We start from the raw sequence: 19570 nt of genomic DNA, 5'->3' as shown, positions 1-19570 counted from the left end.
AATAAATTTCAAGGCCAAATCTTTTAGATCCTCGTGCATGTGTTTGCAAGCCTTTTTCATTTCAGTTTTTATTAGCTCAGTATGAATGAAACCACAAACATCATCTAGGTTTCCTCTTACGTACTATTACTTTGTGTGTAAAGTAATAGTAAACTTGTTTTGCTTGTCAAGAAGCACCAAGATTAACATCTTGAACTAACAAGGGCACATACTTCAAGGTGAATCGCAAGGTGGTTTGGCCTTCTTAAATACCTTAGAATATCTTAGAATTTCAAATCATGCCCCTGTTGACAATCAGATAAATAGTCAACAATTAGAACCACATGCAATGTCATCACCAAAAGTTTTTAAAACATCATTCTTAAATTTCATCATATGCTCGTATCAAGACATTAAGCAAATGATACCAAACCCAAACTGTGCACACCCCTAATATTTTTTTAAGAAAAAAAAGTTTTCATCAAGTTTTCTCCAAAAAGAAGAAGAAAATTGGCAGTTCGAGTTTATTATATAAATAAACTATGTATTATTTGCCTCTCATCAATCAGAGTGGCGCAGCGGAAGCGTGGTGGGCCCATAACCCACAGGTCCCAGGATCGAAACCTGGCTCTGATAAAAGTGAAGTCCCATATGTGCTTTTTTCTTTTTTTTTTTTCTACACAGTTTTTACATTTTGGTTGATTGAAGCTTGGCTATTTGAATTTTGTTTGATTATTTACAAGGAAAAAGAGGGTTGAAGCAATTGATTTGGAAAGGGTTCATTAAAACAATGACAACGGTTCTTCTTCGTCCAGTATATTATTTCACTAGGTTAGTTTCTAGTTTGTTTTTTTTCTTCCTATTTGGCTTTTTACTTTGTTAATCGTTGTTCCCTTTACATTTTTTTCTTTTATTGTAACAATATTTTCAATGCAGATTCTCGATTTTAACCTTTTTTTTTTTTATAATCAATCAAAAGAAGGTATGTTTTTTTTTTCGCTTTGTTAATCTTCGATATGTTTTTTCTATTTATTTATATGATTGATAATCTAAGCACTATATTTTTCTTGGTTTCTTTCCATTGATAAGAATAATATGTTTGTTCCTGATTCTACCTGGATTTAATTTGTTTAATTTATGAGTTATTGTTTAATTTTTTATTTTGTTGATTTTTCATTTGACCCTGATTATGACATTTGTAATTTTTTATTCAATAAGATAATTTTTTATTGAATAATATGTTCTTCAAATTGTATTCCATTAATATTATTATTTGATATAAAAATAATTTTTAATTATTAATATAATTCCATACAACATGTAAGGGCAAAGAAGTACAATGTCATACTTTTTTTTCATGTTCCGTGGATATTCAAATAAGAAATTTTAATTTTAAAAACTGATTTCAAATCAATTTGTTTCTAAACACACCTAATAATTTGAAATCATTTTCTGTATTTAAACTATGGTTTTGAAATCCAAATTGTTGGTCAACTAATAGTGAGCAAAATATGCTACTTATGGGTTAGGTTTTAGCTAGGTTTTTTTATGAAATTTGATTTTTCATGAGTTTATGTGTTTGAATTATAGGTTTTGAGCATTTGGAATGCAATGGAGAGTTTTATGAATAAATTGGAGTCTGTTGAGTATTAATTAACATAAGTGAAGAGGTTCAATATATTTTAAGAAAAACAAAGGAGTATCGCGACGCTACGAAAGGGTATCAAAATGCCCCAACATTTGTTGCAACGGAGCCAAAAACTTGAGACACCAACTTCGTGACGTTATGAAGTTTAATGAAAAACCAAGCTCTTGCCTCTACAAAAATTCCAGTTCAATAGATCTTATTTGATCTCCTGATTTGAATAAGAAAAATAACCCAAATCTATAAAGGATTACTACGATCCTATTTGGTAACCATGTTGATTTTTGTGTTTTGTTTTTGAAAGTTAATCTTATAAACACTCATTTCACCTCTAAATTTCATGTTTTGTTGTCTATTTTTACCAATATTTTCAAAAACCAAACAATCTTTTAAAAACTAAAAAAAAGTAGTTTTTAAAAACTTGTTTTTGTTTTGGAATCTAGCTAAAAATTCAACTCTTGTACACAAGAAATATGCAAATTATTATAAGAAATGGTGAGAAAACAAGCTTAACTTTTAAAAAACCAAAAACCAAAATCAAAATAGTTACAAAACGAGGCCGAAGGTATTTTAGGAGTCCTAAATATATTAGGATTGGGGATAAATTCTCCCCTATTAAAAGAACCATGCATTTCATTTCAAGGGAAGACCATCCTACATATTGAAGGAACCTAGAGAGACACATATGGAGATCAGCCAAAGAAGAAATTCAAATCACGAGATCGTGGAGATTACAACAGGAATGAATTTGGCATGCGTTAGGAAGTTTTTCTTTTCCCTTTCTTTGTAGGTTTTGTTGGGATTGGTGTCCTAATTCTCCTGGTAGTCTTGTAGTTTGTAAATTTTTTGTAAACATATTATTATTAATAAATTAAGAATTATTTTATAAGCATTTACTCAAATCCAATAAACTAAGATTCGTAGTTATTTCATGTAACTTAAGCATGTATTTGGAAACATACAAGTGTTGGGGTTGATGCCCTAAATTCTCATGTCCTGTAGTTTGTAAACAGTATATACGAACACCAGTGATTGTTAATATATGATATTTACTTCACATCTTGTTGTTTTGCTCGGTTATTTGTTTTATTTGTTTTACCAAAAACCAATAAACATAAAATCTCTGGTTATCTGTTTGTGACTCAAGCATGTATGTAGTGACATATAAGTGGATCATGTCTTGAGTGATAACTAAAATAGTCTGTAGTAAATGGTTAAAGAAGGGAAACCTTATCCTGGTAACGCTACAAATGTGGCCCGCTTTGTGGAATGGTCAGAAGTGTTGTGACTTGTCACAGATGGTCTGATCTTAATCATTCGTGTTGGGGACATGCGAGCGGGGGCGTCTTATACAAAGAGTTTGTATAAGACCTGACCAAGAAGTGTTAATGTCTCGTTATATAACACCGTTCATGATAGAGACTTCACTTCACTAGGATGACCATAGGTAATATGACCTCAATCATGAGTGAGTTGGGAATTCTTGCCATTGAGGGCTGTCCTTTTATTTGTATGGGTGCGAGTGGCCAAGTTGTCGATTCAAACCTACCATTTTGGGGATTCGTCTAATTTGGGAGCTGAGAACTCAGCTACACAAGATGGAATTCACTCCTTCCCCGATGCAGGGGTAAGTAGAAACATGGCTCCCTTAAGGGCTGATTCCGAGGCTTGAACGATGTGGCACCACATACCTTCTCTTGGCCCGAGAGGTGTCCACACATAGTTGGACTATGTTGTATTGTTCATTAGAGGAATCAGTGGTACTTAAGGAGTGAGATGTAACTACAGAGGCAAAACGGTAAATTGGCCCAGCTGTACTTACGAACATCTGTGAAGGGTCATCATACTCATGATTGGTTATATCCGATCGATACAGAAATATATCTGTAGTAAGAAGAGTTCATCTGTTGGTCTTTAGTGGAATCATTGACAGTTAACGGATGGTGAATCTGGTGGCTAAAGAGTTTAGTCAGCTATTCACGTACCGTTGGAGCTTCGAGTCACAGGTTCAATAAGTCACCAGGGTAGCTTGGATAAAGTCGAGAATCAGTGTTTGGGTTAATTTTGAAATGTTCAAATTGACAAGAGGAAGTTTAATTATATATGATATAACTGGACTGGTTAATTATATATGATATAATTGGCTAAATGTATGAGATACATTATTTTGGAGGAAATTAGATATAAATATGATTTATATCAAGTAGAGGAGAAATACTATTGTAGATATATGATATCAAACTATAGGATATAAATATAATATGATTATATTTATTAATTAAATTAATTGATTTATTATTTGATAATTAACTGATTGATCCACGTTCGGATGTGGGAATTGGAGCTAAGAAGGTTATGGTAACCGGCAGATTAAAACAATGAAAATCGTTTTCATTTCATTCAATCGTGCATTCGTATCGCCCGCGCTTAAAAGAATCCGTGAAAGCGATCGCGCGAGATCATCTAAACGATTGTCTACCTCACGCGTTCTCTAAACGGTCGTATACATCTTTCCTAAATGATCGTTCAGTTATTCCTAAATGATCGTGTAGCTCTATTATACGATAAGTATTTTCGCTATAAGATAGCAGAGTTCATCTCCCACTTGCTTATCGTCTACACGACATTTTCTCCTCCGTCCTCTATCAAACTCACCAAAGCCCATTCTTTGGGTTTTCGACTCCAAGGATACCCGGGTTTCTGTTGTGGTGGTGTCTTCCCCACTGCATTGTTCGTGTACGCTCGGATCGTGCTGTTGCAGTCGACATACTCGCTAGGTGCCGGTAGATTGTGGGAGGTTTTCCGCTGCTGATGGTTCAAACATAGAAGACAGTCTTCATTTGGTATGAACCTTTTTCCTTGTATTTTATTATATTCTGAGCATGCCGATAATGGCTTTTATATGCATAACTGTATCTATGGAATGTATGTCATTTGTGTTTCGGTCACTTTGAAATCGAAGCGATCTAAACCCGCTCATGGAACTCTCGGTATGAGATCCTTCAATTGGTATCAGAGCCAGGTTTTTGATACTCCAATTTCATTTGTTGCAACGAAATAACGCATACATTCATGGTGGGTGCATTTCTACGCTATTTTAAATGTTAATTCTGTTGTGGATGTGCCAGAATAATGGATGTTTTTAGGATGAATTGCCTCGGTTTATTTAATTCCTTTTACATTTACGGTTGTTTGTAAAGGCCCCTGCGTTTTTGGGCATAAGTAATCGTAATTGAGTCTAATTCAAATTGTTTGGAGTCTTGAGTCGTTCATCGAAGTTCTAGGCAAAGGTTGCAGCTCTTCGAGGAAGGAGATGATCTAGAGTTGATCGCATCATGCACAAGAGGTTCTATGCGATCGCTTTCCATCGCATCGTGAACATGAAGGACTATGCGATCACACTTGAACGCATCGGTTGAACGATCGGGTGTGCGATCAAGAGTTGATCGTATCGGGATGGGCATGCGATCGCTGAGTATTGTTTAATGCACGCGCAAACTAGACGATTGTTTAAGTCAGCAAGCATCATCGCTTAGTAACTAACTAAATGATCACTTAGCATCGTAAGGTAAATCGTTTACCAAGATGCACGCATCGGTTAGACGATCAGACGCTCGCGTATGATTTTAAGCGCACAAGACAATCGTTTAGGTCAACAAGCTTTATCGCTTAGTAACTGACTAAACGATCATTTAGTAACTCAAGGTAAATCATTTACCTGTCGTCGCGCTACACGATCTCTTAGACGATTGGGCTTTACAGCCTCATGGTCGTCTACACGATCGTTTGCTAAAGTTCCTATCGTCTAGTGCGCACTGAACGATCGTTTCCTCCTGCTGGTGTTAGTTACACGTGAGGCACTGCCTTGGCATTAATTAACCAAATATGCTTCTCACATTATAACAATTACATATAAGAGAGATCATGATCTGGCATAACTAAGGTGGGATTTACTATATGTGCATACATTATGACATATAAAACATACATCGCATGTATTAAACAAATAGATTAATGGACGAGATGAGACTTTAAACCAAAAAACGGGAAGACTGTGATACGAGACAAAACCCTTGAACCGTATCTTTGAGCATTCACGGATTTTGATAAACAAGATGTGAACTAAGATAAACGCGTTGTGTTTCAATTCTCCTCCAGTTTTTTGGTTTAAAAAGTCATCATACTCGCGCGTTATCCGCATTCGAAAATCCTAGTTTGTTTAGATACTATGCGTATTGGAATAATTCTGTGCTCATAAGTGTAAATAGGTACCATATGTCATGCATACAGCATGAGATAAGTCATAAAACACCAGCATCCGTAAACGCATTCACGGTGTAAATGCTCCACGATGATCACTAGGCATCTTCCTCTTTAGTGTTAGCGTAGTTATATAGACACGATTTAGGTAAAGAGATATGAGCACAAATCCCGCATCGATTCCTGGTAATGTATGTTAAGAGCGATGCCCATGTCTCCGAAAAGGGCGATCTTCTCTGTATTAGTTGAATAGAGCTCTGATATAATTCGTTCATAAGAGATCGTGATATTCCGTCAGAAGGAAAGACGATGGTAATATTGTTATTATTATGTACTACTTAGAGTTATGCCTATAAAAATCAATTGATCGGTTAGTCCAGGTCAACTAAAGCTGAATATAATAAAAATAGCTTGTATGACAGTCTATATAAACGATTGTTCTTTTAGTTGCGCCTTATAATCAATATCAATAAAGCTATACTGAACGCGTAACTGATTCGATTCTACTATTACCTAGATGTGCGATGCATATTCTTTGTGGTAAATAACGATTTACCCTTACGATGCTAAGTGATCTTGTATAAGTTAGGGGTTACTGAAAAGAGCGTATGAAACATGTGTTCGCCTTGGCTGAGCTGTTTATAACCACATCGTTGTCTTAGTTTATAAGCTCCAGCAGTAGGCATTTAATAACAATATAGTAATGCGCACGACAGAGATTCGCGCGGGCAAATGCACTTGAAGCCATGACAATAACACGAAAACAAGTTACTCTTCTGTATTCGCACACCCGATTCTATCAAGTTTATTTATATAACATGCCCTCGTGATTGTGCGCTGTCAAAATGTTTTGTTGTGATTCAGCATTAGGCTCTTTTTTTTTAAGGTTACGACTTGATGTCGAATGAGGAAATGTAGCGAGATTCAGACAACGAAATTACAGAAGTTAGTCAGTGCATGACTCAGCGATTCAGGTTTACACTATACGCACACTAGGTTTTTCACAATATATTCCTTAAGAGAAGACGTAGGACTCCACATATGTAGCCCTCACACTTTCAGATTGCAAACGACCGCGTTCTCAAGACGTCAAACTAAATTTTGAATAGAGATCACCATTCCACGTATATTACTTATGCCCCAAAAACGCGCAGTGGGGCCCTTTTTACACAATTTTTAATTCACCTCGTCACGTTTAAAGGATGGAGATAAAAATTGGCACTGGTAAAAATTTAATAAAAACGCGAAGGCATTAAAGTAGTTATGCCATAATCCCTAAATCAATAAACATCCAATTTATTCCTGGCACATCCACACAAGGAATTAACATTTAAAGATAGGACCCTTTGTTGATGCTAAAAAGGGCGGACCCGCATCATTCTGGAATCTTAGGGCGTCTACTTTTCGGGGTTAGCCATAATAAGTTGTGAACGAGATGAGAGAAGCTGATCAAACAACCCCTACTTGGGCATACCCTTGAATTACTGGACACAAGTGTGAAGTGTAAGTCTCAATAACGCGAAGTTATGTATCGCCACTGAGCAATGGTGCTTATTTAAGATGCCAGACTGTTCGTATATATGATCCCAACCAGTTGAAACGCGATAAAACATGATGACTGATACAATACTCTGAACTTTTCATTATATATGGATTTATGTCTATAATATACACCAAACAAAGTTGTTCCATTTAATTCGGGAACAGACTTTAAACAAACGCTACAGTTAGAGAGAATCTAAATATATACTAGTAGATCCGGCAAGGAATTAAAGGTGTCTCTAATGACCAAAATATATGAGAATGAAGCAATCCCTGTATGACGTAGCTATGAGTTACTGAAATCCTATTAGGATAGAGCCGGAACTTACGCCGGCACATAGACACGCACAAATCGCACCTTCACTTGGCACCACACCTTTACTTTTCTCCTTAAGAGATGTATTCAGTCGACCTGCAACAGCGACACGAGTAGAAGCGATTACATCCGAACAACTGGCAGTGGGAAGACACCCCACATCAGCAGAGAGCACCCGCGCCTATGCTCTTTTGGGAGTCGAAACTCGAGTCAAACGATCGCACTTTAGCGGTGAAGTGTGTTGGTTAGTGTTATAGAATGTCCAATATCGATGGAGAGAATAGGAGATGGTCGTGCTATGGGAAGAGAGTATGTTAATAAGAAATGGAGTTAGGACAGATCAGTGGGCAGAATGACAAACCTCTGCTATCTGTATAGCGAAATATATCCTCTCATTCGCGGTCACTACATACGAGCTACCTCGTACGTATTGCTATTGAATAAAGTTATTCTGGAATAACGTTGGACATCCGATCACGCTCTTGATAGGCAGTACACGTGAAGATGAGTTAGTCACTGACCGTAAAGGATGGATATCAGGCGTTGATGGTTATGCGCACATTTCTTCGTTTTGATTAGATTGAATCTCTTTGCTATACGGCGCTATCGCAGGTATATGCACCTTATTATGCTTCTCTGTCCTAAATGCGAGCGTGCTGTGCTGCACCTATCGGTGAAGATCGGCATATGTCACAGCGGTAGTGTATGCATACGGAAAAAACGAAGAAAGGATTTTCTATATCGAGATTATTAAATCTAGCGGAATTAGTTATTCGGCATAGTTTAAACTTGTTCTTTGAGGACCGGCGAATTACACAAACGAAGTGGCTGTTAGGTTTCAGTTCACTACCCAGAGCGAGGTTGGTCATCAATGCCTAATTGCGATAGTTGAATTAGTCAAATAATGTATTCAATGTAAATTTAATTATAAAATATAAATCCATATTAATTTATATCCTATATGTCTTGTCAAATACCCAAGTAAAAGTATGAGCCAATAAACTGTAATCATTATCCCTACCGGTGAGCCGTTGTATTGTATCATTGAATACATATCTTATAACTAAGTGCGGCATATCTATTCCTCTCAGAACAATAAAATGATAGATAGCTCATACATTAGCCAAGTTAATATTCCATATAATACTAGGTGTAACATCTGAAACATCAGTTCCTATGTCATAAAACATTCATTGGTTATATAAGATTGTTATATACGCCATTTCTCAACTCTCTTGAATGACTTTAAATTCGTTATTTTTTAGCATAGAGATTTTATTCCACCAAATGTTGCTAATCGCCACCTTAATACATATTGTTTAAAGCATCAAAAAATTAACTGGCAGCAAATTTTTTAAACATGGAAACACGTGATCACGACGATCCTATGAATTCATCAATGGGAGCTCCTCATGTTCGTCGTCTCATGAGGCTTGTCCTCCTAGTTCCAGCTCCAAATGCCACTCCGAAATGTTCAGGAGGCATACGAGCGATGGATCAAGGAGAATGAGAAGGCCTCGGCCCTATAACTTTGGCTTAAGTCCTTTCATGGACATGTTCTCTGGCACAAGAAGCATGAGCCTCTATATTGTGTGCTACATGCCCGTGAGATCATGGATATTCCTGCGCAGTGGATGATATCACAACCAAGTCTAGATCCAGCTTATGCATGAGGACTACGTTATAATAAAAATTCAACTCCAATAATGCAAGAAGGCACCTCTGTTCGTGAACATGTGCTAAACATGATGGTCCACTTCAATGTGGCGGAGTTGAATGGGTCTACCATCGATGAGGGCAGCCAGATTAGCATAATCCTGCATTCTTTGCCTGAGAGTTTCCTGCACTTTGTTAGCAATGTGATTCTTAACAAAGTGAAATATAACCTTATAACTCTCCTCAATGAGTTACAGACATACCAATCTTTACTTAAAAGTAAGGAGAGGCAAAAGGGTGAGGCAAATGTTGCTTCATCCTCAAGGACGTTCCATAGAGGTTCGACCTCAGGAACGAGGTCTGCACCTTCTACTTCTAACTCTGCAAAGGGGAAGAAGAAGAATGGTGGTAAGGGAAAAGGGAAGGCACCTACTAACCCACCGCCTGTCGCCCTAAGGAGGCATCCACCAATTGCTAAGGGAAAGTGTTTCCATTGCAACCAAGATGGACATTGGAAGAGGAACTGTCCTTGGTATCTGAAGGAGAAGAAAGCAGCCAAGGCTAAGGCCAAGGCGGATAAAGGTAAATGTGATTTACTTGTGCTCGAAACTTGTTTAGTGGAGAATGATGATTCTGCCTGGATAATTGATTTAGGCATCACTAACCATGTTTTTTCTTCTTTTCAGGGGATGACGATGCGAGTAGGCACCGGGCACGTCGTCTCAGCTGTGGCAGTGGGAGGACTCCAGTTGACTTTACCTAATAGGTTTCCAATTTTAAATGATGTATATATTGTTTCTGAACTAAAAAGGAATCTTATTTCTGTAAAGTATTTATTGCAATGTAAATACACTGTTTCTTTTAATCTGAGTAAAGCGTTTATTCATAAAAATGATGTCCTTATTTGCACAGAAAATCTGGAATCGAATTTATATGTGCTAAGGCCGTTAGCCATTAATTCCCTCCATAATACTGAAATGTTGAGAACTGTCATAACTCATTCAAAACGTCAACGAATTTCTCCAAAAGAAAATGCCCAACTATGGCATCTACATTTAGGGTACACCAATCTCAATAGGATTGAGAGATTAGTGAAGAATGGACTTCTAAATGAGTTAGAAAAAAAATTCTTTACCTATGTGCGAATCTTGCCTTGAGGATAAGATGACTAAACGACCTTTTACTGGAAAAGGTTCTAGAGCCAATGAGCCTCTTGACTTAGTACATTCTGACCTTTATGGTCCTATGAATGTGCGAGCTCGAGGTGGCTATGAGTATTTTATCAGTTTTACTGATGATTACTCCAAGTACAGGTATGTTTATATTTTGTAACGGAATCTGAATCCTTTGAAAAGTTCAAAAAGTTCAAAGTTGAAGTTGAAAACGCATTAGATAGATGGATTAAAACACTTCGATCAGATCGAGGTGGAGAATCTTTGGACTCCGCATTCCAAGACTATTTGATAGAACATGAAATGGTTTCCCAACTCTCAACGTCAGGTACACCTCAGCATAATGGTATAGCGGAGAGGAGAAATAGGACCTTGTTAGACATGGTTCGTTCGATGATGAGTTACGCTTCCTTACCAGACTCGTTTTGGGGTTTCGCAGTGGAGACTGCGGTGTACATACTCAACTGTGTTCCCTCCAAGAGTGTTGCAAGAACACCTCTGGAGTTGTGGAACGGGCGTAAAGCTAGTTTACGTTATTTCCGTATTTGGGGTTGCCCTGCACATGTGTTTGAGGCCAATCCCAAGAAGTTGGAACCACAGTCGAGGTTATGCCTCTTTGTAGGCTACCTCAAAGGTACACGGGGGGGTTATTTTTATGATCTAATGGAAAATAAGGTGTTTGTTTCAACAAACGCTACTTTCCTGGAGTAGAATCATATAAGGAAACATAGTCCATGAAGCAAAGTCGTGTTGTGTGAGCTTTCCAATGAAACTACTAAACTTCAACAAGAGTTGTTGAAGAGCCTGCTATATCAACAAGAGTTGTTGATGGGAGTTCATCCAGTAGGTCGGTTCCACCTCAAGAGTTGAGGGAACCTCGACGTAGTGGGAGGGTTGCAAACCCATCCGTTCGCTATCTGGGTTTCACGAAAATCCTTGCTATGGTAGCAGATGGCGACGTTGAGGATCCGTTGTCTTATAAGAAGGCAATGGAGGATGTTGACCGGGATGAATGGGTCAAGGCCATGGATCTCGAGATGGAGTCGATGTACTTCAACTCAGTATGGGATCTTGTAGATCCACTTGATGGGGTTCGCCCTATAGGTTGCAAATGGATTTACAAGCGCAAATGGGGTGCTGATGGGAAGGTACAGACCTTCAAGGCTCGACTTGTGGCATAGGGTCATACCCAAGTAGAGGGAGTCGACTATGAGGAGACTTTTGTGCTTGTTGCCATGTTAAAGTCGATCTGCATCCTCCTGTCCATTGCAGGTCATTATAATTATGAGATCTGGCAAATGGACGTCAAGACGGCCTTTCTGAATGGTAATCTTAAGGAGACCATTTATATGGTGCAACCCAAGGGATTCATAGCCCAAGGTCAAGAGCAAAAGGTTTGAAAATTGAATTGGTCCATTTATGGACTGAAACAGGTGTCTCGATCTTGGAACATTCCATTTGATGCTGCGATCAAGTCGTATGGCTTTGAACAAAACGTTGATGAACCTTGTGTCTACAAGAAGATCATCAACGCTTCAGTAATCTTCTTAGTGTTGTATGTATACAATATCCTACTCATTGGGAATGATGTAGGTCTATTGACTGCAGTTAAGAACTGGCTAGCGACCTAATTCCAGATGAAAGATTTAGAAGAGGCTCAGTTTGTTCTAGGTATACATATCTTTCGGGATCGTAAGAACAGACTGCTAGCATTGTCTCAGGCATTGTACATTGACAAGATGTTGCTCAAGTACTCGATGAAGGACTTCAAGAGGGGTCTACTATCGTTCAGGCATGGAGTCACTTTGTCTAAGGAAATGTGTCCTATGACACCTCAAGAGGTTGAGGAGATGAGACGGGTCTCATATGCATTTGTCGTTGGCAGTTTGATGTATGCGATGCTCTGTACTCGTCCAGACATCTGCTACACTGTGGGCATAGTCAGTAGGTATCAGTCTAACCCAAGCCAAGGTCACTGGACCGTAGTGAAGAACATCCTCAAGTATCTTTGGAGAACGAGGGACTACATGCTCGTGTATGGTTCGAGGGATTTGATCCTTACAGAATACACGGATTCTGACTTTCAGACTGATAAGGACTCTCGCAAGTCCACATCAGGGTCAATCTTTACTCTTAATGAAGGAGTTGTAGTGTGGCGAAGCACTAAGCAGGGGTGCATCGCCGACTCCACTATGGAGGTGGAGTACGTAGCGACTTGCAAAGCTGCTAAGGAGGTTGTCTTGCTTAGGAAGTTCTTAACAGACCTGAAAGTTGTTCCAGATATGTTTAGGCCCATTACCCTCTATTGTGACAATAGTGTGGCAGTGGTAAACTCCAAGGAGCCAAGGAGTCATCGGCGCGGTAAACACATAGAGCGGAAGTATCATCTGATCCGCGAGATAGTGCATCGAGGGACGTGATCGTCACGCAGATCGCTTTGGGGCACAATGTTGCTAACCCGTTTATAGGCTCTCATGGCTACAATGTTTGAGGGTCACCTACGGAGCATGGGTCTACAGAATCACCCGCGGCTGAACTAGGGCAAGTGGGAGATTTTATTGTATTGGGCTTTTATGCCCTAGTTTATTGTTTTGTGTTAAGTTTTTTGTACACCTCACTTCGCTTTAGGACAAGTGGGAAATTGTTGGGGTTGATGCCCTAATGTCTCGTGTCCTGTAGTTTGTAAACGATCTATACGAACACTAGTGATTGTTAATACATGATATTTACTTCACATCTTATTGTTTTCCTCGGTTATTTGTTTTATTTGCTTTACCACAAACCAATAAACATAAAATCCCCGATTATCTGTATGTGACTTAAGCATGTATGTGGTGACATACAACTGGATCATATCTTGAGTGATAACCAAAATGGTCTGTAGTAAATGAATATACGAGGGAAGCCTTATCTTGGTAACGCTACGGATGTGGCCCTATTTGTGGAATGGTCAGAAGTGTTGTGACTTGTCACAGATGGTCTGATCTTGATCATTCGTGTTGGGGACATGCGAGTGGGGGCGTCCTATATAAAGAGTTTGTATAAGACCTAACCACAAAGTTTTAATGTCTCGTTATATAACATCGTTCATGACAAAGACATCACTTCACTAGGATGACCATAGGTAACATAACCTTCATCCTGAGTGAGTTGGGAACTCTTGCCATTGAGAGCGGTTCTTTGATTTGTATGGGTGCGAGTGGCCAAGTTGTCGATTTAAACCTACCATTTTGGGGATTCGTCTGATTTGGGAGCTGGGAACTCAGCTACACAAGATGGAATTCACTTCTTCCCCGAGGTAAGGGTAAATAGAAAGATGGCTCCCTTAAGGGCTGATTCCAGGGCTTAAACGATGTGGTGCCACACACCTTCTCTTGGCCCGAGAGGTGTTCACACATAGTTGGACTATGTTATATTGTTCATTAAAGGAATCAGTGGTACTTAAGGAGTGAGATGTAACTACAGGGGCAAAACGGTAAATTGGCCCAACTGTACTTACGAGCATCTGTGAAGGGTCATCGTACTCATGATTGGTTATATCCGATGGACACGAAAATATATTTGTGGTAAGAAGAGTTCAGCTGTTGATCTTTAGTGGAATCACTGACAGTTAACAGATGGTGAATCTGATGGCTAAAGAGTTTAGTCAGCTATTTAGTACCATTGGAGCTTCGAGCCACAGGCCCAATAGGTCACCTGTGTAGCTTGGATAAAGTCGAGAATCAGTGTTTGGGTTAATTTTGAAATGTTCAAATTGACAAGAAGAAGTTCAATTATATATGATATAATTGGCTAAATATATGAGATACATTATTTTGGAGGAAATTAGATATAAATATGATTTATATCAAGTAGAGGAGAAAATACTATAGTAGATATATGATATCAAACTATAGGATATAAATATAATATGATTATATTTATTAATTAAATTAATTGATTTATTATTTGATAATTAACCGATTGATCTAGTTCGTACGTGGGAAGTAGGGCTACGAAGGTTATGGTAACCGGCAGATTAAAACAATGAAAATCATTTTCACTTCATTCAATCATGTATTCGTATCGTCCGCGCCTAGAAGAATTTGTGAAAGCAATCGTGATTGCCTATACGATAGAATCTCATTCATCTAAACGATCGTCTACCTCACACGTTCTCTAAATGATCTTATACATCTTTCCTAAACTATCGTTCAGTTATTCTTAAATGATCGTGTAGCTCTACTATACGATAAGCATTTCCACTATACGATAGCAGAGTTCATCTCCCACTTGCTTATCGTCTACACAACGTCTTCTCCTCCGTCCTCTACAAACTCACCAGAGCCCACTCTTTGTGTTTTTAACGCCGAGGATACCCGGGTTTCTCTTGTGGTGGTGTCGTCCCCGCTACTGAGGGTTTAGTCATACGAAGACAGTATTCATTTGGTATGAACCTTTTTCCTTGTGTTTTATTGTATTCTGAGCATGCCGATAATGAGTTTTATATGCATAACTGTATCTATGGAATGTATGTCATTTATGTTTCGATTACTGTGAAATCGGAGCGATCTAAACCCACTCATGGAACTCTCGGTATGAGATCCTTCAACAAGTGGATCATGCCTTAAGTAATAACCTAACTGGTCTGTCGTATATGGATAAAAGAGGCAAACCTTATCCTTATGACACTACGGATACGACCTGCTTTGTAGATGTTACAAGTGTTGTAAAATGGTACGAATGGTTTTATCCTAACCATTGATGCAGAGACATGCGAGTGGGGGTATCCTATACAAAGAGTTTGTATAAGATCGGACCACGAAATGATTAGTTTCTTTATATAACAACGTTGATAATTGAGACTTACATTTTACTAGAATGACCATAGGTGACATGACCTTAATTCAGAGTGAGTTGGGAACTTCTGCCTATGAGGGCAGTCCTTTGATTTGTATTAGTGAGATTGGCCAGATTGCCAAACCAACATGCCTACCATTTTGAGGATTCGTTTGATTTGGGAGTTGGGAACTGTGCTACACAAGATGGAATTCACTCCTTTCCCGAAGCAGGGGTAAGTAGATAAATTGTTTCCTTAAGGGTTGATCCTGGGTCTTGAACATAGTGGCCACACCTTCTCCTGGCCCGAGAGGACCTAGTCATAGTAGGACTATGAATTATTATTTATTAGAGGAATCAGTAGTACTTAAGGAGTTAGATGTAACTACACGGGGAAAAACGGTGAATTGGCCCAATTGTACTTACAAGCGATTTGTGAAGGGTCATCGCACTATTGATTGGTCATATTGACATAGAAATATATCTGTAGTGGAGTGACCAACAGTTAACGGATGGTAGATCTCGTGATTAAACAGTTTAATCAGTAATTCACATACCGTTGGAGCTTTAAGCTACAGGTTCATGAGGTCCCCTTGGTAGCTCAATGCATTCAAGTTGAGAATCAGATTTTGGGTTAATTTAAAGTATTCAAATTAACAAGAGGAAATTCAATTATATGTAAATTAATATAAATATGATTTATATTAAATACCTTAAAATAGAAAAGGAAATATGGTTTATATGTTTCATATGATGAAATATTAAAACTATCGATTATAAATATAATATGATAAGTTGGTTATTATATTTATTTATAACATATTAATTATATGTTAATTAATTATTCTTTTTCTGTAATAACTAATTAATTATTCTTTTTCTCTAATAATCGAACCGAGTGGGAGGTTATTGGAAATTTTATAGTAACTGTGAGATAAAAGGAAAATGATTTTCCAAAATTCAGTTGATGATTCATTTGGAATAATCTCACAAAAAAGGCTATCAAGTAAAAGTATTTACTAAACAATAGTATAGAGAGCATACACAATCGAGTTACAAGTTTACTATACGATAGTTACTCGTTTACTCGTTGTTACACGATCGAGTAGTAAAGGCTATACAATAAGCTTCGTCTTTCTAAACGATCGAGTATCTAGTCTATACGATGGATTTCATTCATCTCCCATTTACTCGATCGTCTACCTCCTTCTTTCCTCAATCAAAAATCATACAGAGCCCACAACTCCTTGATTCTCATACCAAGAATACCAAGGCAACCATTGTGGCGGTATTCTAGTTCCATTCGAGGATTGGATTGAACTCGATTGTGATCAGGGTGCATCCAGTTGTTCGTTGAGATCGTGTTCTGATCGTTGCGTTCGAGTTCGTGTTATTGAACGAGTTGCTAAACGATCAAGGATACTTGAAAAAAGGTTCTTCAAAGGTTTGCACACTCTATCCCTTGTTCAGTCTTTTAAAGAAGCATGTTGTAATTTACTGTTTATGCCTAATCGTTTCCGTTTAGACTGTAATTGTTTGTGCTCTTTCTCAATGGGATTTGGAATGATCCGCTTTCACTCATTGGATCTCTATGTTTGTATTTTATTTAGTTTTTATATGATATTTTGCTAGGGTTCTAGTTTGTCATAGTGAATTTGTGTTATGGAACCCTAATGTTTTGAACATAGATTTTTTTTGTTTTGTTTTAAGTGATTTAATTAAAGACTCTTCACATTAAAATTGTATTTCATGCAAATTATGTCTAATGCTTTTGTTATTTTGGCCATTGAATGTGTTATGAAACTGATAAATAAAAAATAAGCAAGAAAATGTAAACAGTAATGATTGACACAAAGATTTACATTATTCACTAACAGTATTATTTACATGATCAACATCAACTTCAACCTCTAGCCACAGAAAAACCTAGAATTTTAGCGAGCATTATTTTCTTACTTTTAGTGGCTAAATTATTCATTTACGGTCTTACCCACTAGAATTAACCTATAAAAGCCTCTTACTCATCATCTAAACTACGTTACCTCCGAGTTTGGTCGTTCGATTTGCCCTAGAATGCTCGGAATCGACCAAATCTTCTTCTTGGCTGCTCTATTTCCGACAAGGTGTTTAAAAATTCAAATTTGTTAATTCCAGCCAACAACGTTCAAATCTAAGACATTAAAACTCTTAAGGGACTTTTAGAAGTATCTTACCTTCAAGTTTAAAGCTTCGATTTGGCCTTTAGCTCCACGACTTTGTAGAAAACTGATAACGAGAAGAAATGCACGTTATCATAGTGCTAAGTGCTTAAACAATATTAGCTTGCGTTGATGAAATATATTAATTTGCGTCCATTAAGCATCAATTTTATAATATTGCGTTCGCATGCGTTCATCGCATTAGAACAGTTGATTTTTATATTTTTTGTGCAGAACATGCGTTAATGCAATGGAAGAATTGCAATCATAGGAAATCATTGGTCGAGCGCAACTTCACCGCAAGACTTTGCGATGATTGTGTTTGCAAACATTCACCTGAGAAGGATCACCGCAACTTGGTCAACGCAACATGGTGTGTGCATCTAGGTGAAAGGCTAATTAATCGTAATGGGACAGAAAGCTCATGACAGTCGAATCTGAATTAAGTTGATAGTCGATAACGATCACAAGTACATTCAGGTTTTCGGTGACAAATATTCGGCACATCAATCAAGAATTAAAGTCGTTCCATCTGTATGAACATGAGAGAGAAACTGCCATTCACCTTGGATGTCTATAAATACCAAGGGCAGCATTTAGAAAAGGGGTTGATCAGTTCACCAGTTCACCATTCTTTAAGTTCGAAGTTCATATGCACGTCTTTGTTCTTAGTTTTCTTTCATTTTAAGGCGGACGCGAGGGAGGAGGTTGTGCAGGTAGATTGTTCCGGTAAGCTTGGGAGAGCATCGGAAGCTTCAGGGACAGACAGAGGGTCAACGCCTGCGGAAGCAGGAACATATTTAGAACCGAATAAAGATTTCAGTGTAAAAGCCTCGGTCAGCAAGGAATTGCTTCCAGGCTCTCTACCTTTAACTTCCATTGTTATTTTGTACTCAAACTCATTTATGAAAATGGAATTTCCTTCTCGATATTTGTTCACTCTCTGTTATTTACACATGAGTAGCTAAACGAGTTAAATGGGTTGAGAAGCATTTAGTTAGCACAACTAGGGAATCTTCATGCTATGGGATTATCTTGTATTATGTATGCTTCATTCGTCCATTAGAGATACTCGAGAGGGTAGTCTAAGGACAGGATCTAGACATGGAAAGGTCAGGTTAGAATCTAGGCTCGGAAGAGCAAGGTTAGAACGCATAATCAAGAGATAGGAGCTTAGGAATGAGCACTATTTGTTATCAACGTATCGCATGCATCCTAGAGATAGGATATGATTGTATGCGGTCACCTTACTTTTATGCATTTTGCATCATCAAATAGGACAAGAGTAGAGACTTAGGGATAAGCTCTATGGACACTTTTGCATTAAACACATGCGTCCTAGACTTAGGAGCATCGCATTTGCATTGGAAAATGACTTGCTATGCATAGTTGTAACATGATTGCATAGTCTGACGCATTACCAAGTAACACTAGCTAAAGATCTTCTCAACCTGTTCATCGCATACTCATTGCATCTATCACACAACTGCCTTTTCTCAAATCCGCCACATTTGTTTATTTTCTCATTAACACAATGAACAACAAAACAACAATTTATTCACTTGGTTACCATCTAGTGAAGGATTGGTGTAATAAGATTTACATTAAGTACCATGTAATAGAAAAAGGACTATGGTTTATATGTTTCATGAGATGAAATATTAAAACATAGGTTATAAATATAGTATGATAAGTTGGTTATAATTTATGTTTAGAATAATATTAATTATTGGATAATTAATTCTTTTTCTTTTAAATAGCCAAAGTAGTGGGTGGTTATTGAATCATTGTAACCATGATAAACGTTTAAAAAAAAAGTTTTATGAGTTTTCTCTCGGCGTAAAGAAACTCACGGTAGTCGTCAAGTAAATTCGGATTTACTAAACGACGGCTGGGCAAGCTAAACGATCGTGCAGTGGTGAGCTAAACAATCGTGCAGTATTTACTAAACGATCGCATAGCTTTGCTAGACGATTTCTTGCCC

At 37.8% G+C, this 19570-nt stretch overlaps 1 non-coding gene across 1 annotated transcript; it reads left to right on the top strand.

Annotated features, from left to right (window-relative positions):
* Positions 1-543: 543 nt before the first annotated feature.
* On the top strand, positions 544-615 carry TRNAM-CAU. Its single transcript has one exon. It is a non-coding gene; the product is annotated as a tRNA-Met (tRNA).
* Positions 616-19570: the final 18955 nt, after the last annotated feature.

Source organism: Benincasa hispida, chromosome 7 (genome assembly GCF_009727055.1).
Source record: "Benincasa hispida cultivar B227 chromosome 7, ASM972705v1, whole genome shotgun sequence".
Classification (NCBI taxonomy): domain Eukaryota; kingdom Viridiplantae; phylum Streptophyta; class Magnoliopsida; order Cucurbitales; family Cucurbitaceae; genus Benincasa; species Benincasa hispida.
The sequence above is the reverse complement of the archived record's forward strand: the minus strand, read 5'-3'. Positions and strand labels throughout refer to the sequence as shown.